General features: G+C 46.0%; 1 protein-coding gene across 3 annotated transcripts in view; it reads right to left on the bottom strand.

The window, feature by feature from the left end:
• The window catches only part of PER2 (period circadian regulator 2), a 72,933-nt gene extending 62,825 nt beyond the window's left edge, over positions 1-10,108 (bottom strand). For 2 of the 3 annotated variants that reach the window (XM_073674437.1, XM_073674439.1), the window contains exon 1: positions 9,958-10,105. The gene's annotated coding sequence lies outside the window, so the exon portion shown is untranslated. Of the gene's footprint in view, positions 1-9,957 lie in introns of all 3 variants that reach the window. The other variant, XM_073674438.1, reaches the window with a different exon arrangement.
• Between the last annotated feature and the right edge of the window lie 16,827 nt (positions 10,109-26,935).

The raw sequence follows: 26,935 nt of genomic DNA, 5'->3' as shown, positions 1-26,935 counted from the left end.
AACGATCCAAAACACAAGGCCAAGTCGACATGTCATTGGCTACAGCAGAACAAAGTGAAGGTTCTGGAGTGGCCATCTCAGTCTCCTGACCTCAATATCATTGGAGGCTTTTTGCCAAGAAGAATGGGCAGCTTTACCATCTGAGAAATTAAAGAACCTCATCAACAACTACCACAAAAGACTTCAAGCGGTCATTGATGTTAGAGGGGGCAATACACGGTATTAAGAACTGGGGTAGTGAACTTTTGATCAGGGTCAATTGGATGTTTTTGGTTGTCATTAAGATTTAAAAAGAGAAAACACAGTAGTTTGACAATAAATGGCTTCACCCAACCAATAACCATGAGTGGAAAAAAAGGTTTTTGGTTTTCATTCATATTCTCTGAAACAAGGCTAAGAAAGGAAAAATTCTGCTGGGGTATGAAAACTTTTGAGCATAACTGTATATTCTGTCCATATATCCACAAAAAAATAAAAATGCTACAACTATCATTAACAAAAGAGGTCCCAGACTGCTAAAATAAATAGGTGTGCAAAACTTTAGACAAGGTTGTTTCCCCACAACCCTAAAATGAGCCCCCTCTGGCACTACGTCATTCACTTGTATGGAGCTATGATGTAACAGCAGACGCATCTCGTACCAGGAAGAAAAAGGATATCCCTATCGTTATTTGTCTCTACCCCCACTTGGTTAGACCTCATCTGGAATACTGTGTCCAGTTCTTGACACCACGTTTTAAAAATGACATTGAAAAACTGGAGCAAGTTCAGAGAGGAGAGACCAAAATGGTGACCGTTCTGCAAACTATGTCCTACTAGGAACGGATAGAGGATCTGGGAATGTTTAGCTTGCAAAAAAAGAAGGCCAAGAGGAGACTTAATAGCTGTCCACAAATATTTGAAGGGATGTTACAGTGTAGAGAGATCATCCTTATTCTCATTTTGCACAAAAACAGACTAGAAGCAATGGAATGAAACTGAAAGGGAGAAGGTACAGCTTAGCTATTAGAAAAAAAATTTTGACAGTGAGGGTGGTAAATGAGTGGAACAGGCATCCATGAGAGATGGCGAGTTCTCCTTTAATGGAAGTTTTCAAACAGAGGCTGGACAGACATCTGTCTGAGATTGTTTAGTGAAATTATTAGATATATTTATTACACATATACATACCGGTATATACAGTGCTGGCCAAAAGTATTGGCACCCCTGCAATTCTGTCGGATAATACTCAGTTTCTTCCTGAAAATGATTGCAATCACAAATTCTTTGGTATTATTCTCTTCATTTAATTTGTCTTCAATGAATAAAACACAGAAAGAATTGTCCTAAAGCCAAATTGGATATAATTCCACACCAAACCTAAAAAAGGGGGTGGACAAAAGTATTGGCACCCTTTGAAAAATCATGTGATGCTTCTCTAATTTGTGTAATTAACAGCACCTGTAACTTACCTGTGGCACCTAACAGGTGTTGGCAATAACTAAATCACACTTGCAGCCAGTTAACATGGATTAAAGTTGACTCAAGCTCTGTCCTGTGTCCTTGTGTGTACCACATTGAGCATGGAGAAAAGAAAGAAGACCAAAGAACTGTCTGAGGACTTGAGAAACCAAATTGTGAGGAAGCATGAGCAATCTCAAGGCTACAAGTCCATCTCCAAAGACCAGAATGTTCCTGTGTCTTCTGTGCGCAGTGTCATCAAGAAGTTTAAAGCCCATGGCACTGTGGCTAACCTCCCTAGATGTGGACGGAAAAGAAAAATTGACGAGAGACTTCAACGCAAGATTGTGCGGATGGTGGATAAAGAACCTCGACTAACATCCAAACAAGTTCAAGCTGCCCTGCAGTCCGAGGGTACAACAGTGTCAACCCGTACTATCCGTCGGCGTCTGAATGAAAAGGGACTGTATGGTAGGATACCCAGGAAGACCCCACTTCTTACCCCGAGACATAAAAAAGCTAGGCTGGAGTTTGCCAAAACTTACCTGAGAAAGCCTAAAACGTTTTGGAAGAATGTTCTCTGGTCAGATGAGACAAAAGTAGAGTTTTTTGGCAAAAAGCATCAACATAGAGTGTACAGGAAAAAAAAAAAAAAAGAGGCATTCAAAGAAAAGAACACGGTCCCTACAGTCAAACATGGCGGAGGTTCCCTGATGTTTTGGGGTTGCTTTGCTGCCTCTGGCACTGGACTGCTTGACCATGTGCATGGTATTATGAAGTCTGAAGACTAACAACAAGTTTTGCAGCATAATGTAGGGCCCAGTGTGAGAAAGCTGGGTCTCCCTCAGAGGTCATGGGTCTTCCAGCAGGACAATGACCCAAAACACACTTCTAAAAGCACTATAAAATGGTTTGAGAGAAAGCACTGGAGACTTCTAAGGTGGCCAGCAATGAGTCCAGACCTGAATCCCATAGAACACCTGTGGAGAGATCTCAAAATGGCAGTTTGGAGAAGGCACCCTTCAAATATCAGGGACCTGGAGCAGTTTGCCAAAGAAGAATGGTCTACAATTCCAGCAGAGCATTGTAAGAAACTCATTGATGGTTAGCGGAAGCGGTTGTTCGCAGTTATTTTGGCTAAAGGTTGTGCAACCAAGTATTAGGCTGAGGGTGCCAATACTTTTGTCCGGCCCTTTTTAGGAGTTTTGTGTGAAATGATCAATGATTTGATTTTTGCTTCATTCTCTTTTGTGTTTTTTCCTTGCAAGCAAATTAAATGAAGAGAATAATACCAAAGAATTTGTCATTGCAATCATTTTTCAGGAAGAAACTGAGTATTATCTGACAGAATTGCAGGGGTGCCAATACTTTTGGCCAGCACTGTAGATAGATATATCCATCTTTCTTAAAGACGCTTTAATATATAAATTATCATTTTTTGGGGGGTTGAATCCATCTGGAATCCATATTGGGAAAAAATGTGGCAGTATCAACTCTGTGTGAACGTACCCAGCGCCACCACCACACTATTAGCCAACAATCAGACAAGTTCGGGATTTTTTTTTTTATACTAATTGTTCATTAAAAAAAAAGAAAGAAAAAAAACATATCAAAAAGGATGGGTCAGCATGCCCATGCTCACAAGCAGACGTCACGCCTTGGCATAAGACCACTATGATATGTAAAAAGCCATAGCCCCAAACAAGTGCGCTACTCATCCTACGTCTGTATAAAATGAAATGTCAGATACCCAAAACTATCCCCCTACCAGACCCTTGCAGCTTTCTGTACGGAGCGTCAGACTAGAAGATTTAAGCTTAAAAATCAATGTGGATTTCTACAAAGTGTGAATCAAAGTCCAATAAATACCCCAGTGTCTGCGATAACAGCCAGCGTCTTACTGTACCAAATTCCAGAAAATGTTAAGTACAGAATAGCATGTCTCCAAGCGCGTGGCTCCAAATGACCTGGAATATAACAGCTGTTGTGTAAGCGGTAGCGGGCAACCTACATCTGGGGCCATCGCTCATCTCTCACAGAACCAGCACAGACGTGGCCGCTCACCGCCCCCCTCCCCAACAAACACGTTATATAAACCCTTCTCCTATCTAGGCTATGTGTCCATGTGACTGGAGCTCACCAACGCCAGATCCCTTCTAATCACACAAATTCTCTCTCTGCAGGGACCCAAATTCTCAGAAGCTTGCCGCTCCTATTAACCCCTGCATCAGAAGTCTCCTAAGACGCCTGTATATGTCCAGGAATTCAAGTGCACTTCTAGTAGGAGATGGCGAGCGAATGCCAGAGAGATCCTAGATATCGGTATCGCACTGGACAGTGGGTACATGCAGATGCGCCTTCGCACCATAAAGAGTGAAGTTTGTGGCGAATCCACCAAAAGTTAGAAGCAATTCAACGAGTAATACATAAAATCCAAAAACCATCACAAAACAATGGCCACACTTACAGACACCAGCTCAGAATAATAGTGCACTGCAGGATGCAGAAGACCCCAATTATAAAAGGTGGCGGCAGCACAGGTGCAAAATACTGGTGAACCCCCAGGATTTCCTTTAAGATTCTACATCACACTTGTACTTGGGTATGGCAGCAACCCAAAGAACAATGCCACTCATGCCGAAAAGTTATATTTGGTATTGCAGCTCAACATAACCCCCTCCCCTGCAGAGGATTGGGATGAAGTCGGTGCAAGTGATGTTACTGAACTGACCGCTTGTATTTGGGACTGTGCCTTATTACACTCAGATTTTGGGTTGGTTTGTATGCCATGTTCAGTATTTGGCTGATAAGTTCATTTAGGAGGCGCCATCATTTTGTGCTGTTGTCAATCAGCATCACTGTACTTATTTGCTCACAGATTTTTTCTCGCTGTGTATTCAGAGCAAAAACTGTGCAAAAAAAAAAAAAAAAGCAACATGCTTTAATTGGAAAGTTTGGTCAGGAGAAGATATGGGCGAACCTCACCAGAAATGTTCAGAGTTCGTACGGTTACTGTCTGGGGCAGAACGCCGGGGACAGACAGACAATTTTTTTTCCCTTTCAGAGTTCGGTCATCATTTATTTTCAATGGGGTTCGGGTCTGGTACCTAAACTGAACTTTTATATAAAGTTCAGGTCAGGTACCAGAACCCAAACTTCCACCAGTCCGCCCAGAAACGCTTAAAGAACGCTTGGTAGAAGATCTGCCATGTTCCCCAATGATAATCCGCATGTGCTGTGCACATGCTGCGGATTATCATTGCGGAAAAATCCGCAGCACTACCAGTTATTTTGCGTAATCGCAGTGTTTTCGCCGCCATTAACTTGCATTGAATCACTTAATATCCGCATGACTACATCTGAACATTAGGATATTAAGCGATTCAATGTGCGGATGGTACCCGAGTCTGGAGAAGAAGAGACTACTCCAGACCCGGGTACCACAGTACATTTAAAAAAAAAAAAAAAAAAAAAAAATTAAAATAAAAAAATATACATTATACTCACCTTCTGATGGCCCCCGGTCTCCTGTACGATGTGTCCTGGCTTCCCGGCGGCTCGCGATGGTGTAAAAGGACCTGCCACGACATAATTTAGTCATGTGACGGGTCACGCGACCGCTGACGTCGGAGGTCGCGTGACCCGTCACATGACTAAATGATGTCATGGAAGGTCCTTTTACACAAACGCGAGACATCGGGAAGACCAGATGCATCGGAGGAGACGACCGGGGCCATCGGAAGGTGAGTATATGTTTTTTTATCATTATTTTTTACCATTTTTATTCTTTTTTTTAACTAACTTGGTCACACTATATAAAATCCATGCCGGTTGCATGGATTTATATAGTGGGACCAAGTTGTCAAGCACTTTCCAAGTGATGCTTAAATCGCTTGGAAAGCGCTTGTCAACCCGCATGCAGAAATGCATGTGAAGAACGCTTCACTTCCGCATGTCCCTGGCAGGAAAAAAGAATGTACAATCCGCATGCGTTTTTTCTGCCAGGGAGATGCAGAAACGCTTAGGAAAAATCCGGAGCATTTCTGCATCGTGTGCACTTAGCCTTAGGATTAGCAGATAATCTGATGATAAAATTAGAGTCCGGTGTTTTCAATTAATGGGATGACAATCAGATGTGAGTGGGTGATCTGTTTTATTTAAAGAACAGGGATCTATCAAAGTCTGATAGTCACAACCTATGTTTGTGTAAGGCTGCGTGCCCACGTTGCGCATTACAAGCGTATATGCTGCGGAATTTCCGCAGCGTAAACGCTTGTAAAAAGCATGTATATCCGCACCCCATGGTCCCCAATGGCATTCCGCAATGTCAATGCCCATGCTGCGGATTTTTCCGCAGCGTATATGCTGCGGTCAAAAATCCGCAGCATGTTCATTAATTTTGCGGAAGCGCAGCAGAATCAATGTGCGGATGGTACCCAAGTCTGGATGAGAGGAGACTCTCATCCAGACCTGGGTACCAAAGAACCTGTAAAAAAAAGAATAAAATAAAGTTCATACTTATCTTCTGATGTTTTCCCTCCGTCGCGCTGTTGTGTGAAGGACCTGCCACGTCATTGAGTCATGTGACCCATCACATGACTCAATGACTTCACCGCAGGTCCTGCACACAACAGCGTGAACCGCTCAAGACTCCAGACGGGGCAGAGAATGCATCGGAAAGTGAGTATAAACTTTATTTTTTTTATTTTTTACCATTCTGATTCTTTTTTTTTTTAACTATTACTTGGTCACACTATATAAATCCATGCCGGTTGCATGGATTTATATAGCGTGAACAAGTTGTCAAGCACTTTTTCAAGTGATGCTTAAATCACTTGGAGAAGTGCTTGATAACCCGCATGCGGAAATGCATGCAAAGACGCCTCACAAACTCTTCTACCTTGCGGGAAAACCGCATGTAAAATTCGCATGCGATTTTCCTGCCAGGGAGAAGTGTAAAAAATATGCTTCAGTTCCGCAACGTGGGCACTTAGCCTTAGTGTATAACAGCACGAACAAATGAGATTTCTGAGGACCACAAAAAAAGTGTTACTGTTTAGTAGGCTGCAAAAGGTTACGATCTCTAAAGAGTTTGGACTCAATGAATCAATGTACAGTCAGACAGATTGGGTGCAAATGGAGGAAATTCAAGACCAATGTTACACTATCCAGGAGCGGTCGACCAACAAAGATCACTCGGAGGGCTCAAGGTTACCTCTAAGCAACTAAAGGTCTCTCTCACATTAACAGATGTTAATGTTCATGAATCCACCATCAGTAGGACACTGAACAACAATGGTGTGCAAAGCAGGATTGCATGGATAAAAAGAGTGATCTCCAAAAAGAACATTGCAGCCCGACTACAGTTTACTAACTATCAACTAACCAAGCCAAAAGTTATGTTTGCAGAAAGAAAGACACAGAACAATGACATAAAAATCTCACACCATCCGTGAAACACGGTGATGCTAGTATCATGGTTTGGACCTGTTTAACGGCATCTAGGCCAAGATGGAACAATAACTTCTAAATATTATCAGGAAATTATAATGGAAAATGTCAGGATATTTGTCAATGAGCGGCGTCTGAACAGAAAGTGGGTCACACAGCAAGACAACGACCCAAAGCGCACAAGTCATTCTAAAAAAGAATGATTAAAGAAGAAGAAAGTTAAAAGTGTTGGAATGGTCAAACGTTCAAATCACAAAGTGCAACTGTCACGTGATAAAACTTTTTATACGTTATAGGCTCTGAAGAGTATTACTGATCCCGGGGGAAGGGGGGGGGGGTCCAGGTCATAAGACCCTTCCACGGTCAGTCAGAGAACCATTCTGAAGTATTCTGTGCACAAAGTGCGGTGTACAGACTCAATATTAAGTCTATAGGTCCAAACATTCACTCTCAGAGGTGTTTATGGATCCAGGGGCTACGCACATCAGAGCAGTTCTTTGACCCATCAGTGGGGTCTCAGGACCTGGACCCCCACCGATCAGCAGTAGTACTTAGAGCCTATAATTAGTGATGGGCAAGCATGCTCGTTACTCGAGATTTACAAGCATGCTCGGGTGTTTACCGAGTATCTTTGGCGTGGTGTGCTCAAATGTTATGTTCGAGTCACTCCATGTGCATGATTTGCGACTGCTTGACAGTTTTAATACATGTGAGGAATGTCTGTTTGTATTAAAGCGCCCAGAAGTTTGCTGTTCCTGGCTCATCACACCTCTTCCCATCCCCTAAAGTTTCCACAAGACCCTATTACACCCTGTCCTCGTTCTGTGGTATCATCGAAAGCCTTCATTCATAGAAGGGACGGAGGAGGGAGAACTGGGACAGCTGCCTCCCCCATTACAGGGCACGTGGGGTAATAAATAATGGCGGTAGAGTAAGCGCTCCACTTCTTCGGCATTCCCTGAACGCAGCACTGACACTAATACACAGAGCGCTGCTAACACAAACCACATGCAGGACACTAGGTAGATGTAATTATCCCAATTATCACCGTCACTGACCTCGGCAGCATGCACAGCACTATGGGGGAAAAGTACTGCTCCACTAATCAGAAACGCAGCAGTTGTTATAGAAAGGTTATTGTTGGCATCAATGAGACTTGATGTGAATGGGACAGACCAGCCATTCAGTCTGAGCCAGAATCTGCACCGCGGGAACCTACAGCAGATTGTATGTCACTGTGGACAGTAGGGCTGACAGCTGCCTAAAGTGTACAGTGTCCTTACACTCTAATTCTTCATCTGATGCTCTGCAAATAAAGTGTAATCATTGTATTGAGGAAAGATTGCTAAAAGGGGAATTGTCAGCTAGTTTTCCCTTTATGGAAATAGTGGAATAGCTGTGTAGGCATTTCCCCGATGCATCTCCTGATCAGTAGGCCCAGAGTGATGTCATGCAAGTGTCACGATGATGTCACACGGGGCCTACTAATCAGAAGAGGCGCTGATGATGCTAACTAGTAGGAGGAGGTTCACAGAGCTCTGGTCCGATGGCTATGGGCTACCTACACAGTCAAGAATCCTGCAAAACTTTCTGCTCAACTTTATTAATAATTTTAAAATGTGGTTCTGTTGGCATATTCTACAATACTGCATACATCTCAGATATGATGAAGTTAGTGTACTTACTATGAAAATCCATGTCAAAGTGCTTGTATGATCATTTTTAACATGCTTCTTCTAGTCCAGCTCTAAGGCCACAGCGCCACTATCAGTATTTGGTCAGTATTTTTTCTCAGAAGTGGGAGCCAAAACAGAGAAAAGATATCATAGAAACAAATGCACCAATTCTGCATTTATCACCCACTCCTGAGAAAAAATAGTGACCGAATACTGATAGTGGGGCTGTGGCCTAACAGGATTATACGGCCATTCTGATGTGAATTTTCAGAGTAAGTACACCAGATTCAATAGGTCGAAGTGAACTATTTAATAATGCATACAGTTTGTAATGTGAAACCTGGTGACAGCCACTTTAAAATAATGGATTTCAACCAACAGAAATCTCCAGGATTTCCCATAATGCTTAAAAAGTGGTATTCAGCCCAGAAGCATTTATAACCCATCCAATATAAAAGTAACAAATGGAGCAAAATACATGGTCACAATCTGAGCCACAATATAATGTCCCCTGGGGAATACAGCAATACAGTGCGTTATAGCTATATATATCTGCTTCTTTAATTTTTGAAAATTAAAAAAAAAAAAAAAAAGAATCAGAATGCTTGATGGTTGTGTTCACACAGTTTTTAAAGCAGAAACTGATTTTGAAAACCTTTTCCCCGAAAATTGCTTTTGTAATCTTTTGATTGGACAGTGCCTAGTTTGGAATCATTCAGTCTAGTGACATGAACGTTTCCAAAACCTCTTCAGAAAACAAAACACAAACACACAACAGTCATGATAGAGAAAGGGATTTCCCATAGAAACTAATACAAAGAGTTTAGCAAATGTCTTTAATGCAGTTTTTAATGAGAATCTGATCAAATACTCCTCAAACAACTGAGTGAACAGATAGTCTCATCCATTGTAGCAGCAGCAGCAATAATAACTGAAGACGTTTGGAAATAATGATAATTAGCAGAATTCTGAATGGCCGAATACTCACGGCAGAAAGTACAAGAACAGTGAAAGCTAATAGTATATTAAATATAGAAAATAATGGTATAAATAAATATACTACTACTCTCACTATAATAAGATCAAGTGGTAGCAAGAAATATTGGAAATAGAACAGTAGAAATAATGATCGTGATTAGTAGCAACATAAATAATAGTACAATAAATAAGAATAACTTATTAGTATAAAAGTAGCAATGTAGAAGTATAAATAATAACCGCAAGAGACCTAATACTCATAAATAATACAGTGAAAGTCACTAGCAGTGATAATGGGAGGATAAATAATAGTGATCAGCAGTAATGTAACAGTAGTAACACAAGAGGCCGTGCTGTGTACTGTGCTGTGCACTGACCGACTACACTACTGGCTACACACTGCGGTTCTTACCGGTTATCGCGCAGGGTCTCACGGCCCGGAGAAGTGCAGCCCCCTCCGGTACTTCCGCTCCTGCCCCCGGTACAACACTCACCTCTCCAGATCAGCACTAACTCTCCGCTTCACACAGCGCTCAACGTGTAAGCGGCTCCACGCTCCACCCAAATCGCCCTCTCATTGGTCTCCTTAAGAACAGTCCCTCCCCTACTGATCAGTGATTGGTCATCAGGATGAGGGACGTCTCCTGCGCATTTCTCTTACGCCCATCGCTGATATTCCCCACCCAAGCCTTCCTCTGATAGGCCGTATCTGACGTCAGTCATTAGGGAACGATCGCTGATTGGTTTAGGGAGTAGTTTTCTTCATTGCATAAGATTCACGTGGAAACCCATGAGATAAAGCGAAAGGAGTTATATGTTGTGCTCGGCGTGTGGTGTGTACAGCGGCCAGAGCCGGGGACGGCGGCAGCAGAGCTGCGAGGTGGGGGCCGGAGACTGCCCCAGTGATGACACAACCCAACAGCTGCCACACGGAGGAAAACCGCACATGGTGGGAATAGTAATGCTGTCCTCATGAATGATGGGGATAGTAGTGCTGTCCTCATGAATGATAGTAGTAATGCTGTCCTGATGAATGATGGGGATAGTAGTGCTGTCCTGATGAATGATGGGGATAGTAATGCTGTCCTCATGAATGATGGGGATAGTAGTGCTGTCCTGATGAATGATGGGGATAGTAATGCTGTCCTCATGAATGATGGGGATAGTAGTGCTGTCCTCATGAATGATGGGGATAGTGATGCTGTTCGCTCATGAATGATGAGAGTAGTAGTGCTGTCCTCATGAGTAATGAGAATAGTAGTGCTGTCCTCTCATGAATGATGGGGATAGTAGTGCTGTCCTCTCATGAATGATGGGGATAGTAGTGCTGTCCTCATGAATGATGAGAATAGTAGTGCTGTCCTCTCATGAATGATGGGGATAGTAGTGCTGTCCTCATGAATGATGGGGATAGTAGTGCTGTCCTCATGAATGATGAGAATAGTAGTGCTGTCCTCTCATGAATGATGGGGATAGTAATGCTGTCCTCATGAATGATGGGGATAGTAGTGCTGTCCTCATGAATGATGGGGATAGTGATGCTGTTCGCTCATGAATGATGGGGATAGTAGTGCTGTCCTCATGAATGATGGGGATAGTGATGCTGTTCGCTCATGAATGATGAGAGTAGTAGTGCTGTCCTCATGAATAATGAGAATAGTAGTGCTGTCCTCTCATGAATGATGGGGATAGTAGTGCTGTCCTCTCATGAATGATGGGGATAGTAGTGCTGTCCTCTCATGAATGATGGGGATAGTAGTGCTGTCCTCTCATGAATGATGGGGATAGTAGTGCTGTCCTCATGAATGATGAGAATAGTAGTGCTGTCCTCTCATGAATGATGGGGATAGTAGTGCTGTCCTCATGAATGATGAGAATAGTAGTGCTGTCCTCTCATGAATGATGGGGATAGTAGTGCTGTCCTCATGAATGATGAGAATAGTAGTGCTGTCCTCTCATGAATGATGGGGATAGTAGTGCTGTCCTCATGAATGATGAGAGTAGTAATGCTGTCCTCATGAATGATGAGAATAGTAGCGCTGTCCTGATGAATGATGGGGATAGTAGTGCTGTCCTCTCATGAATGATGGGAATAGTAGTGCTGTCCTCTCATGAATGATGGGAATAGTAGTGCTGTCCTCTCATGAATGATGTGGATAGTAGTGCTGTCCTCATGAATGATGGGGATAGTAGTGCTGTCCTCTCATGAATGATGGGGATAGTAGTGCTGTCCTCATGAATGATGGGGATAGTAGTGCTGTCCTCATGAATGATGAGAATAGTAGTGCTGTCCTCATGAATGATGGGGATAGTAGTGCTGTCCTCATGAATGATGAGAATAGTAGTGCTGTCCTCTCATGAATGATGGGGATAGTAGTGCTGTCCTCTCATGAATGATGGGGATAGTAGTGCTGTCCTCTCATGAATGATGGGGATAGTAGTGCTGTCCTCTCATGAATGATGGGGATAGTAGTGCTGTCCTCATGAATGATGGGGATAGTAGTGCTGTCCTCATGAATGATGAGAATAGTAGTGCTGTCCTCTCATGAATGATGGGGATAGTAGTGCTGTCCTCTCATGAATGATGGGGATAGTAGTGCTGTCCTCATGAATGATGAGAGTAGTAATGCTGTCCTCATGAATGATGAGAATAGTAGCGCTGTCCTGATGAATGATGGGGATAGTAGTGCTGTCCTCTCATGAATGATGGGAATAGTAGTGCTGTCCTCTCATGAATGATGGGGATAGTAGTGCTGTCCTCATGAATGATGAGAGTAGTAATGCTGTCCTCATGAATGATGAGAATAGTAGCGCTGTCCTGATGAATGATGGGGATAGTAGTGCTGTCCTCTCATGAATGATGGGAATAGTAGTGCTGTCCTCTCATGAATGATGGGGATAGTAGTGCTGTCCTCATGAATGATGAGAGTAGTAATGCTGTCCTCATGAATGATGAGAATAGTAGCGCTGTCCTGATGAATGATGGGGATAGTAGTGCTGTCCTCTCATGAATGATGGGGATAGTAGTGCTGTCCTCTCATGAATGATGGGAATAGTAGTGCTGTCCTCTCATGAATGATGGGAATAGTAGTGCTGTCCTCTCATGAATGATGTGGATAGTAGTGCTGTCCTCATGAATGATGGGGATAGTAGTGCTGTCCTCTCATGAATGATGGGGATAGTAGTGCTGTCCTCATGAATGATGGGGATAGTAGTGCTGTCCTCATGAATGATGGGGATAGTAGTGCTGTCCTCATGAATGATGAGAATAGTAGTGCTATCCTCATGAATGATGGGGATAGTAGTGCTGTCCTCATGAATGATGAGAATAGTAGTGCTGTCCTCTCATGAATGATGGGGATAGTAGTGCTGTCCTCTCATGAATGATGGGGATAGTAGTGCTGTCCTCTCATGAATGATGGGGATAGTAGTGCTGTCCTCATGAATGATGAGGATAGTAGTGCTGTCCTCATGAATGATGAGAATAGTAGTGCTGTCCTCATGAATGATGAGAATAGTAGTGCTGTCCTCTCATGAATGATGGGGATAGTAGTGCTGTCCTCATGAATGATGGGGATAGTAGTGCTGTCCTCATGAATGATGAGAATAGTAGTGCTGTCCTCATGAATGATGAGAATAGTAGTGCTGTCCTGTCATGAATGATGGGGATAGTAGTGCTGTCCTCATGAATGATGAGAGTAGTAATGCTGTCCTCATGAATGATGAGAATAGTAGCGCTGTCCTGATGAATGATGGGAATAGTAGTGCTGTCCTCTCATGAATGATGGGGATAGTAGTGCTGTCCTCATGAATGATGAGAGTAGTAATGCTGTCCTCATGAATGATGAGAATAGTAGCGCTGTCCTGATGAATGATGGGGATAGTAGTGCTGTCCTCTCATGAATGATGGGAATAGTAGTGCTGTCCTCTCATGAATGATGGGGATAGTAGTGCTGTCCTCTCATGAATGATGGGGATAGTAGTGCTGTCCTCTCATGAATGATGGGGATAGTAGTGCTGTCCTCTCATGAATGATGGGGATAGTAGTGCTGTCCTCTCATGAATGATGGGGATAGTAGTGCTGTCCTCTCATGAATGATGGGGATAGTAGTGCTGTCCTCTCATGAATGATGGGGATAGTAGTGCTGTCCTCTCATGAATGATGGGGATAGTAGTGCTGTCCTCTCATGAATGATGGGGATAGTAGTGCTGACCTCCTGAATGATGGGGATAGTAGTTCTGTCCTCTCATGAATGATGGGGATAGTAGTGCTGTATTGATGAATGGTAGGGATAGTAGTGCTGTCCTCTCATGAATGATGGGGATAGTAGTGCTGTCCTCATGAATGATGGGGATAGTAGTGCTGACCTCCTGAATGATGGGGATAGTAGTTCTGTCCTCTCATGAATGATGGGGATAGTAGTGCTGTCCTCTCATGAATGATGGGGATAGTAGTGCTGTCCTCTCATGAATGATGGGGATAGTAGTTCTGTCCTCTCATGAATGATGGGGATAGTAGTGCTGTATTGATGAATGGTGGGGATAGTAGTGCTGTCCTCTCATGAATGATGGGAATAGTAGTGCTGTCCTCTCATGAATGATGGGGATAGTAGTGCTGTCCTCTCATGAATGATGGGGATAGTAGTGCTGTCCTCTCATGAATGATGGGGATAGTAGTGCTGTCCTCTCATGAATGATGGGGATAGTAGTGCTGTCCTCTCATGAATGATGGGGATAGTAGTGCTGTCCTCTCATGAATGATGGGGATAGTAGTGCTGTCCTCTCATGAATGATGGGGATAGTAGTGCTGACCTCCTGAATGATGGGGATAGTAGTTCTGTCCTCTCATGAATGATGGGGATAGTAGTGCTGTATTGATGAATGGTGGGGATAGTAGTGCTGTCCTCTCATGAATGATGGGGATAGTAGTGCTGTCCTCTCATGAATGATGGGGATAGTAGTTCTGTCCTCTCATGAATGATGGGGATAGTAGTGCTGTATTGATGAATGGTGGGGATAGTAGTGCTGTCCTCTCATGAATGATGGGGATAACTTACTAATAGCTGGGGATCCCACTACTGGGACCCTGAGCTCCATTTATATTTGTCTAAACTGGTGGAAATAAAGACAACTAAATTATTTGTAGGTTTATTTTTATTTTAAGAATAACTAAACACATGGATGGAAACGAAATTACTAAAATATAAATGTGACCTTTATAATGACACCGGAACCATAAGGAGCGCCATCTTCAGGACACGCATGTAACTGTGACGGGGTTGGCAAATTCTGTGACACTTGTAATTGTCAAAAATAATGCAATATTCTTGGCATTGAGAGAAAAGTAATGTTGCCATAGGAACTACTGTTTAATCTTTTTTTGCTGTCAGCTTTGAATGAGCAAAAAATGTAAGAAATTCTTATTCCAGACTTGGTTTGATAATGGAAAAATACGATAGAAGCTACTGGAATTATGAGGGTAATTCAGGGATGTCCACCTGTAACCACCGAGTCAGATATTAGATGGTGACCGCTAATGGGGGCCTGGAAGCCAGAACCCCCCCCTCGATCTGATACCGAGGGTCTGTCCTAAGTGTAAGGTCATTAATACTTAAGTCTCAGAAAACTTATTTGTACATTATTTGTTTTCCAAAAACATAAAGAAACAGTCATCCAACAGAAATATTCCCCAAACCAGCACCAGTTCCATGTATTGGGAGATATTATCGGGGGTAGAACGCATTCAGACGACCGTATAAATCGGACGGCGGTGCTCGGACTGGCCGGCGGCTCTTCCCACCCAAGCAGGACAGCTTCGTATATTTCTATGTAGCTGTCACGCTCAGGTCAGGAGAGCCGTCGGCCAGTCCGAGCACCGCAGTCTGCTCTTTGTCCATTTTATACGGCCCCTCTGACTGCACCATTAAAGTGCCAGAAACTCAGGGAAGTATAGTAATTTTATGGGTTGAAAGCCAACCTGTTAGATTTCCTCTGAAGACAAATGGCAGGAGGCAGATAGACTTAAAGGGAATCTCACCCCTCACACTATATACACATGTAGCTTGTTCAAGACAAGCACAGCAATGTCTTTACATGGCCAGTCCATTCTTCTGTTGCTGAGTGACCTGCCTCCTGTTTAAAACCTGGCACCAGCAACGTCATTGCCCGGCTGGTCTACTGTAAATTAGCGCCATGGGCAGTGCATGCACACATAACCCCATAACCTCCCTTCCCAACATCACGGAAAGAGACCTTACTCGTCTCCTCTCCAAATCACACCTCACCACATGTGCACTCGACCCCATCCCACCTCCTCCCCATCCCACCTCCTCCCCAACCTCACCCCCACACTCGTCCCATCCCTAACCCATCTCTTCAACCTATCACTATCCTCTGGTACCTTCCCTGCTGCCTTCAAACATGCCACAATCACGCCCATCCTCAAAAAGCCATCCCTCAACCCATCCGCCCTGTCCAGCTATCGCCCCATATCGCTGCTCCCATTTGCCTCCAAACTCCTTGAGCAACACGTTCATGCTGAGCTTTCCTCCCACTTTTCATCTAACTCTCTCTTCGACAACCGACAATCCGGCTTCCGCCCCCACCATTCCACCGAAACTGCCCTTACCAAAATCACCAACGACCTACTCACAGCCAAAGCTAACAGACAATTCTCTGTACTCCTTCTTGACCTGTCCTCTGCTTTCGATACAGTTGACCACTGCCTCCTACTACAGATCCTCTCTTCCTTTGGCATCAAAGACCTTGCCCTATCCTGGATCTCCTCATACCTTTCTAACCGCACATTTAGCGTGTCCCACTCCCACGCTACCTCCTCACCCAGCCCCCTCTCTGTTGGAGTCCCTCAAGGCTCTGTCCTAGGACCCCTACTCTTCTCAATCTATACCCTTGGCCTGGGACAGCTCATAAAATCCCATGGCTTCCAGTACCATCTGTACGCTGATGACACCCAGATCTACCTCTCTGGCCCAGACGTCACCTCTCTGCTGTCCAGAATCCCAGCATGTCTATCAGCCATATCCTCCTTCTACTCCTGCTACCTCAAGCTTAATGTGGACAAAACTGAACTTATTATCTTTCCACCATCTCGCATATCCTTCCCACCTGATCATTCTATCACAATAAATGACATCACTCTTTCCGCTGTACCGACAATCCGCTGCCTCGGAGTAACCCTAGACTCTGCCTTGTCCTTCAAACCCCACATCCAAGCTCTCGCCACCTCCTGTCGCCTCCAGCTCAAAAATATTTCCAGAATCCGTTCTTTCCTCAACCCTAACTCTACTAAACTGCTTGTGCATGCCCTCATCATCTCCCGCCTCGACTATTGCAACATCCTCCTCTGTGGCCTCCCTGCTAACACTCTCGCACCCCTCCAGTCTATCCTCAACTCTGCTGCACGACTTGTTCATCTCTCGCTTCGCTACTCCTCTGCTAAGCCCCTTTCCAAATCGCTTCACTGGCTCCCATTCCCCCAGCGTATCCAGTTCAAACTACTAACACTGACCTACAAAGCCATCCATAACCTCTCTCCTCCGTACATCTCCGAACTAATCTCCCGATATATTCCCTCACGTAACCTCCGGTCCTCCCAAGACCTCCTTCTCTCTTCCACACTTATCCGTTCCTCACCCAATCGCCTCCAAGATTTCTCCCGAATATCCCCCATCCTCTGGAATTCTGTGCCTCAACACGTCTGATTATCCACCACATCCGGATCCTTCAGACGGAACCTGAAAACCCATCTCTTCAAGAAAGCCTACAGCCTGCAATGACCCTGCTGCCTCCTCAACAACAGCTACTGCAACCCCCAACCTACTGTCTCCTCCCCACTCCTGTAGAATGTAAGCCCGCAAGTGCAGGGTCCTCTTCCCTCCGTACCAGTCTATTCATTGTTAGTTTGTTTACTGTAAGTGATATTTTTACTTGGTATTTAACCCCTTCTTATGTACAGCACCATGGAATCAATGGCGCTATATAAATAAATAATAATCTTTTTATTTATATAGCGCCAATATATTCCGCAGCGCTTAACAATTCAGACAATTTACAGACATTATCGGCACTGTCCCCATTGGGGCTCACAATCTAAATTCCCTATCAGTATGTGTTTGGAGACATTCGCATGCGACACCAATGGCGCCATTTTACTGTGAAATCAATCTGCACAAGCCGTGCCCATGGAGATGTCGGTGCAAACGGGACACAGGTCACTAAATAGTTTGGTAGGGGGGACTTTAACCCAAATAATATCTTCCAACATGCAAGGAACTGCATGTTGAAATATTTCTATTGGATGGCTGTTTTTTATGTCTTTGGAACACAAATCATTTCAATGCCAAAGGCACCATTGAACGCACCTGAGGCAGGCGGAGGGGCCAAGGAATCACAGACCGGAGGCAGGTAGGGGGGCTGGTGAATCACAGACCGGAGGCAGGCGGAGGGGCCGGTGAATCACAGACCGGAGGCAGGTAGGGGGGTCCGAGGAATCACAGACTGGAGGCAGGCGGAGGGGCCAGGGGAATCACAGACCGGAGGCCGGGGAATCACAGACTGGAGGCAGGCGGAGGAGCCGGGGAATCACAGACTGGAGGTAGGCGGAGGGGTCGGGGAATCACAGACTGGAGGCAGGTGGAGGGGCCGGGGAATCACAGACTGGAGGCAAGCGGAGGGGCCAGAGGAATCACAGACCGGAGGCAGCGGAGGGACCGAGAGATCACAGACCGGAGGCAGCCGGGGAATCACAGACTGGAGGCAGGCGAAGGGGCAGGGGAATCACAGACCGGAGGCAGGCGGAGGGGCCAGGGGAAACACAGACCTGAGGCAGCGGAGGGACCGAGAGATCACAGACCAGAGTGGCTGGGGAATCACAGACCGGAGGCAGGAGGAGGGGCAGGGGAATCACAGACCGGAGGCAGGCAGAGGGGCCGGTGAATCACAGACTGGAGGCAGGCGGAGGGGCCAGGGGAATCACAGACTGGAGGCAGGCGGAGGAGCCGGGGAATCACAGACTGGAGGTAGGCGGAGGGGTCGGGGAATCACAGACTGGAGGCAGGCGGAGGGGCCGGGGAATCACAGACTGGAGGCAAGTGGAGGGGCCAGAGGAATCACAGACCGGAGACAGCGGAGGGACCGAGAGATCACAGACCGGAGGCAGCCAGGGAATCACAGACTGGAGGCAGGCGGAGGGGCAGGGGAATCACAGACCGGAGGCAAGCGGAGGGGCCAGGGGAAACAGACCTGAGGCAACGGAGGGACCGAGAGATCACAGACTAGAATGGCTGGGGAATCACAGACCGGAGGCAGGAGGAGGGGCAGGGGAATCAAAGACTGGAGGCAGAGGAGGGGCCGGGAAATCACAGACTGGAGGCAGGCGGAGGGGCCAGGGAATCACAGACCGGAGACAGCGGAGGGACCGAGAGATCACAGACCGGAGGCAGCCAGGGAATCACAGACTGGAGGCAGGCGGAGGGGCAGGGGAATCACAGACCGGAGGCAAGCGGAGGGGCCAGGGGAAACAGACCTGAGGCAACGGAGGGACCGAGAGATCACAGACTAGAATGGCTGGGGAATCACAGACCGGAGGCAGGAGGAGGGGCAGGGGAATCAAAGACTGGAGGCAGAGGAGGGGCCGGGAAATCACAGACTGGAGGCAGGCGGAGGGGCCAGGGAATCACAGACTGGAGGCAGGCGGAGGGGCCAGGGAATCACAGACCGGAGGCAGCGGAGGGACCGAGATATCACAGACCGGAGACAGCGGAGGGGCCGGGGAATCACAGGCAGGAGGAGGGGCAGGGGAATCATAGACTTGAGGCAGGCGGAGGGGCTGGGGAATCACAGACTTGAGGCAGGCGGAGGGGCCGGGGAATCACAGACCGGAGGCAGGCGGAGGGGCCGGTGAATCACAGACCGGAGGCAGGTAGGGGGGCCGGTGAATCACAGACCGGAGGCAGGTAGGGGGGCCGAGGAATCACAGACTGGAGGCCGGGGACTCACAGACTGGAGGCAGGCGGAGGAGCTGGGGAATCACAGACAGGAGGCAGGCGGAGGGGTCGGGGAATCACAGACCGGAGGCAAGCGGAGGGGCCGGGGAAACACAGACCTGAGGCAGCGGAGGGACGGAGAGATCACAGACCAGAGTGGCTGGGGAATCACAGACCGGAGGCAGGCAGAGGGGGGTGGGGAATCACAGACCGGAGGCAGGCGGAGAGGCCGGGGAGTCACAGACCGGAGACAGAGGGGGGGCCAGGGAATCACTGACCGGAGGCAGACGGAGGGGCTAGGGAATCACGGACCGGAGGCAAGCAGAGGGGCTGAGAAATCACAGACCGGAGGCAGCGGAGGGGCCAAGAGATCACAGATCGGAAGCAGCAGAGGGGCCAAGAGATCACAGATCGGAAGCAGCAGAGGGGCCAAGAGATCACAGATCGGAAGCAGCAGAGGGGCCAAGAGATCACAGATCGGACGCAGCAGAGGGGCCAAGAGATCACAGATCGGAAGCAGCAGAGGGGTCGGGGAATCACAGACTCGAGGCAGCGGAGGGGCCAAGAGATCACAGATCGGAAGCAGCAGAGGGGCCAAGAGATCACAGATCGGAAGCAGCAGAGGGGCCAAGAGATCACAGATCGGAAGCAGCAGAGGGGCCAAGAGATCACAGATCGGACGCAGCAGAGGGGCCAAGAGATCACAGATCGGAAGCAGCAGAGGGGTCGGGGAATCACAGACTCGAGGCAGGCAGAGGGGCAGGGGAATCACAGACTGAGGGGCTGGGGAATCACAGAGCAGAGGCCTGTGGAGGGGCAGGGGAATCATAGTCTGGAGGCAGACGGAGGGGCCGGGGAATCACAGGAAGGAGAAGACTCAGTGTACAGTCCGGCCCCTGTGCACCGAAATCTAACTAGCAGAAAACTTCAAATTGTGATTAAAGAAGAACAACAAAGCGGATTTCTTCACCAAAGGTATCAATGTAATCAGTATTACAGCGCCATAACAGCCTTGTCTTTACTTAAATTGTGCTGATAAGTTCTCTTTAATTGAGTAATATATCCTGGATATCAGGATTTTTATTATTTTATTGGGTTGACATGTAGGATCACACAGGATAAAACAAATTCCTTTGTGAATGATACCCATGCATGCCATTCCTCTGCAGTGTATGCCATATTGTGTCACGGGACACACCCCGGTTTGGCTTTCTACTTCTTTAGCTTACTGCAATAAACTTGCATGTCGATTTTCTTCAACCTTTCTCAACAGAACATGCTACAGTTTAGGCGTTGACTTCCATGGTCTGCCTGGACGTCTTTGTGAGATAGTTACAGTTCCATCTTTGTTAAATACTTGTATCACTTTTTCTACAGCATTCTGACTGATAAGTAAAGCTTAGATGATCTTCTTGTAGCCTTCACCTTTCTTATGTAAAGAAATTATTTTCTTTTTCAGGTCTTGTCACATTTCTCTTCCATGTGGTGCCAATGTCGATTTTCTTCAACCTTTCTCAACAGAACATGCTACAGTTTAGGCGTTGACTTCCATGGTCTGCCTGGACGTCTTTGTGAGATGGTTACAGTTCCATCTTTGTTAAATACTTGTATCACTTTTTCTACAGCATTCTGACTGATAAGTAAAGCTTAGATGATCTTCTCGTAGCCTTCACCTTTCTTATGTAAAGAAATTATTTTCTTTTTCAGGTCTTGTCACATTTCTCTTCCATGTGGTGCCATGGCTGACAGCATGAAATAGGAAGGGTTTTTTTTTTGGGGGGGGGGGGGGGAGTAAAGCCCTTTTATATTCAACTGTCTGCTGGATACCTGTTTGAATTAGATTTAACTGTGGTTGAATTATTGTTAATTAGAATTTTGTAGTCGAAACTTTAGCTTTGCTCTTTTATTGAAGTGTATTCATTTTTGTAACATGGTCTTGAATCAGTTTGTTAGGAAAATTACTTTTTTGGCTGTGAGAAATAACAAATCTTGTTAGCCCACATCTGTAGGAGTATTTTGTAGTATGGAATCCTACAGAAAATGTTGATTTTGAAAAGTCTGTTGGGGTGTACTCGTTATCGTTATTCTTTAATATGTGGGAGGAAAACTGAGAACCCAGAAGAAACCCAAACATGCTGACTGCAGGCGTTCCTTGGATTGGCTGTATTTGGATCCCTAGAGCCCGGAGCTGCAGGTTAGTCCAAGAGGCAACACTGCACATGACTAACAGCGAGACGTCAGGTTGAAAAAGTCATGTTTAAGTTAATAGGGCGATAAGGCTCTGGCACTGATTATTGCTTCAGATAGCAACAATCTAACATATCTGATCTATGACTCCAACAGTGAAATTATTGCAATATTGATTGGATAGTTGGCAGATCCTGCTAGCTGTAAATGGGTTGTCCGATGAAAAAAACTTATTGATCGGTGAGAGTCCGCTGGGACCAATTGCGAGAATGATAAACGTTTATCACCGTTTGAATGGGGCATCAGTGCACATGCTCGACCACTGCTCCACTCATTCCCAATGGGGCTGCCGAGCGCTGTGCTTCTTCGAGCAGCCCAATAAAAAATTAATGTCATGGAGGTTTTTCCATTTTGCAAAGAAGATAAAAGTGCCCCATCGGGGATAACAATTCTCTGTTCTTCTGATTGGTGCAGGTCTTCCACCCATGAGTAAGTTATCCCCTATCCTCTGGTAAGGCAATAACTTATTTTCACCGGACAACCCCTTTATGTTGGCCATAGATTCCGTTCTGATCTACAAGCTATCCATATAGTGGGGCGGTGGTGTTTACACTGTTCGGTAATGAAGCAGTGACCCAAGGAAAGTTCTTCTTAAATGTCTTTATTTGCAAAAACTCACAATTTAAGTGCAAATGATGTCCTCCGGATCACAGCCGGGTGGTCCAAACAGTCCGTATAAACTGGTTGCCGTGGGCGAAAGCAGCACCGTTTTGTTCTGAGGTGCGCCAGTTACTTTGCCTTCACAGGCCTGTGTTATGCCTCCACACAGGCTTGCAGTGTACATGTTATGATCTGCAGCAAGTACTAAAGAAAGATAGGGGAAAGCTGTCCCTACAGTAAGACTAAGCTGAATCCCTACGATGTAGCGGGCTGCCTGTTCCTAGTGAACAGACCCGCCTTAGTCCTCGGCTAGTCTGAACGAAGACCTATAGAATTAAGGGAGGGGTCCCTAAAAGAACTAAGGACTGGAACAAAAATGGGACACCTCCTAAACAGAAGTTGTTGCAGAACACAAAAAGACAAACTGACAAAAAGTACTAGAGGTCCCAGAGGACCAAGCGAACTTGACAGAGAAAGGCACAGAAGCACCCGGCTAGAGAGACAGTAAAACACTGAAGTCCAGCACAGCCAGAAGGGCAGAGCTGGAATATAAAGGCAGATGGTCACGTGACCGCAAACCACAAGATAGAAAAAACAAACAGGAGGGTTCTAACAGTACAGAGCTTCATGCTCTGCACCTAGAAAACAAACCACTGACACACCCAAAACTTTTGCTGCAGGATTAATTGGAAAACTGTGACCATGAGCCACTCGTAAGACCCAGGCTGGAGGGTTAATCCGCCCCACTGCCATCCTGTAGATCACTCAAAAATAAAAGCCCAGGCCAGGTTTTCTTAAATACGACTTGGTCAAATAGCTTGACCAAGTCCAAACTTTTACTTTTCACTGCAAGCACAGCTGTTTCTGTGATTGCAATGCACTCCAGCGGGTTCAGTATACCTCTATGCGCATCCTAGGGGATACATGCCGTCCCTCGCATATAATTCCCCTCAATGCCTCACATATAAACTTGTGGGGTTGAACAACTGTCACAATACAGGGTGCCCGTGACAGGGCATCCCCATTCCCTTGCGACTCCCTATCTCAATGTTCCACTGAAAAACTGAAATTTTGTAAGGACAGAAACCAGTGGGTGACTCTAGCATTCCTCTCCTTGGCATTTCTCATTCAGACCAAGGGTGAATGGTCCGTAACTAATCGAAGTGTCACCCTAGCAAATAATAGCATAGGGACTCCAAGGCCTATTTAATGGCCAAGCACTCCTTCTCCACTATAATATATAATTATTATATATTATTAATTTTTATAATTTTTCTCTGCCGGGGTAGGTTTCCTGCTCAAGTAGGTGACCGGATGTTCTTCTCCGTTCACCTCTTGCGACAGTACCGCTCCTAGGCCTACCTCAGAGGCATCCATTTGCACTATAAAGCCTTTCTTGAAGTTGGGGCTGGTGAGGACCGGCTGTCCGCACAATGCCAACTTTATGGACTGGAACGCTTCCTGAGCTTGAGGGTTCCACCGAACCGTAACCAACTTCTTACCCTTTAACAGATCGGTCAGGGGGTGCCGATCTCCCAGCAAAATTAGGTATAAATTGTCGGTAGCACCCAGTGATGCAGAGGAACGCTCTTACCTGTTTAGTAGTAAGAGGCCGTGGCCAGTTTTGAATGGCTTCGATCTTGTTTATTTGGAGTTTAATAACCTCACAGCCAATCACATTCCCTAAGTACCGGTATTACTCGAGACCTATCGCGCACTAAAGATGATGATATCATCCAATATGCTGACGCGTACTTCTGATGAGGTTCTAAGACTATGTCCATCAACCTCTGGAATGTGGCCAGGGCCCCATGTAATCCAAAAGGCAAGACGACATAGTGATAGAGACCCTCTGCTGTTACAAAGGCGGTCTTTTCTTTCGCTGACTCTGTCAGAGGCACCTGCCAGTAACCTCTGGTCAGATCGAGCGTGGTGAAGTACCGGGCCTGCCCCAGTCTCTCGATCAGCTCGTCTACCCGGGGCATTGGATAAAGGTCAAACTTTGACACCTCATTCAATTTTCGAAAGTCATTACAAATTCGTAATGATCCTTCCGGCTTCGGAATCAGCACAATGGGGCTAGCCCACTCACTCCTGGACTCCTCAGTGACTCCTCACTAGAGCATTTGTTTCACTTCAGCCGTGATGGCTTGCCTCTGGCACACGGTATGGTTTCATTCGCACCCTTACCCAAGGCTCGGTAACAATATCATGTAGGACCACAGATGTGCGGCCGGGCAGGTCCAAGAATACGTCCTTATTCTGCTGCACTAATTTCCGAGCCTCCCATCGCTGCTGTTTAGTGAGAGTGTCACTTATCTTTACCTCTACCCTGGCCTCCTCCCGTGCCGGCGTTGGAGGGTCCACAGATGAAATGACCGGAGTCGCATCCATAATCATACATTCACAGTCTTTCCAGGCTTTAAGTAGATTAACGTGATATATCTGTTCAGGTTTCCTCTTCCCGGGTTGGTATACTCTGTAATTTACCTCTCCCACTTTTTCCCGGATTTCATATGGCCCTTGCCACTTGGCCAAGAGCTTACTCTCTGCAGTGGACACTAATACTAATACCCGATCCCCTTCTTTAAAGGACCTGACCGTGGCCTTTCTATTATATGCTCAGCTCTGTGCTGCCTGAGCATCCAGGAGGTGTTCCTTTACTATAGGTATGACCACCGCGATCCGGTCCTGCATACTAGCCACATGTTCTATTACACTCTTATGCGGAGTAGGCTCCTGTTTCCATGTCTCTTTGGCTTTATCCAACGGACCCCTAGGATGCCTGCCGTACAATGGCTCATAGGGTGAGAACTCCGTGGAAGTCTGTGGTACCTCGAGGACGGCAAACATTAAATAGGGCAGTAACATGTCCCAATCCCTCCCATCCTTTGAAACCACCTTTTTCAACATGGATTTGAGGGTTTTATTAAACCGTTCGACTAAACCGTCGGTCTGTGGATGGTGCACCGACGTGCGCAACTGTTTTATTTTTAGCAGTTTGCACAGTTCCTTTATTACCTTGGACATAAAAGGAGTCTCCTGATCTGTAAGGACCTCCTAAGGCAACCCAAGGTGACAGAACACGGCAAATAACTCCCAGGCAATAAGTTTAGCCGAGGTGCGGCGAAGCAGAATGGCCTCCAGGTAACGAGTAGCATAATCTATGTCCACGAGTATGTGTTGGTGGCCACGAGTTGACTTTACAATGGACCCCACCAAATCCATCACAATCCGATCAAAAGGTACCTCTATAACCGTCAGGAACCAATGGGCTACGGAAGCTTGCGGTGGGTGTGGTCAGCTGACATTCCGGGCAAGATTCACAATACCTCTGTACCTCGACGTGAATCCGGGGCCAAAAGAACCGCTGCAAGTTACGTTCTTGAGTCTTTTTAACCCCTGGATGCCCACCCAGCATGTGTGTGTGTGTGTGTGTGTGTGTGTGTGTGTGTGTGTGTGTGTGGGCCATCTCAAGTACCGCCTAACGATTGAACTGAGGCACTACCAGCTGTTCCACGACCTCGTCCCGGATCTTGTCAATCCTCGTATAGTACATTTTTGTTGACCGCCATGCGCGGAAAAACCGCCTCTGCACCCGGTTGCGGAGCCACTCCATTTACCTCTATCAGCCTTTCTCATGCCCGGGTCAGGGTAGGATTCTGTGACTGAGCTGTCCCAAACATTCCCCAGGACTCTTCTAGCTCTGGAATCGATGGGATCTCCTCAACCTCTCCTGCCAATACCTCTAGGGGACACCTATCGGGTATACACTCTATCCTTAGGTTGGCAACCCTTACAGCAGGTATCCTTGACTCAGGATCTTCGGGTTCCGCACCCAGACACATCTTTATCCTGGGAGATTTAATCTTACTCTCTCACAAGGACCAAAAAAGGGGTAAGTCTCTTCCCAGCACAGTCCCGTAGGGAAGAGTCTTTACCACACCCACCACATGTTTAATCTCTCCGCATGGTGTGGAAAAGGTAACCTCTGCTGTCATATACTCCTTGAGAAAGCCATCCGGCGAAACAGCGTTGGAGGTGTTTGGGGCATAGCTATATGGTATTTATAATGAATTTATTCCCTTCTATGTGTTTACTTTAGCACTTATTGATGCATTGATTTAGCACTTTAATATAATATATATATTATCCACTGTGATTTATTTATTTTTGGGTTGCTATCATATGTAGCTATTTGCACTATGCACTTTAACACATAGTCTGGATTTGTTATTTATGATTTTCTCCTGCATTGATCTATGCCCCACAATAAATTTATTTATTGGGTATTTATTATATTGTATATCCCTGAGTCTGTTTTTCCTGTAATTATGTCTTCTTTGATTTACCGTATATTCCGGCGTATAAGACGACCTGGTGTATAAGACGACCCCCCTACTTTCCTGTTAAAATATAGAGTTTAGGATATATTCACCGTATAAGACTACCCCTTTTCCAACGCATACCAAACACCGGAAAAAATTAAAAAAAAACAGATTTGAATTTAACATGGTCCTTTTTTTAATTTAAATTCTT

This window comes from Phyllobates terribilis, unplaced genomic scaffold (assembly GCF_046119375.1).
Source record: "Phyllobates terribilis strain yellow unplaced genomic scaffold, ASM4611937v1 Scaffold_3__8_contigs__length_932513732, whole genome shotgun sequence".
Classification (NCBI taxonomy): domain Eukaryota; kingdom Metazoa; phylum Chordata; class Amphibia; order Anura; family Dendrobatidae; genus Phyllobates; species Phyllobates terribilis.
Note: the sequence above shows the minus strand (reverse complement) of the source record. Positions and strands in the feature narration are given on the sequence as shown.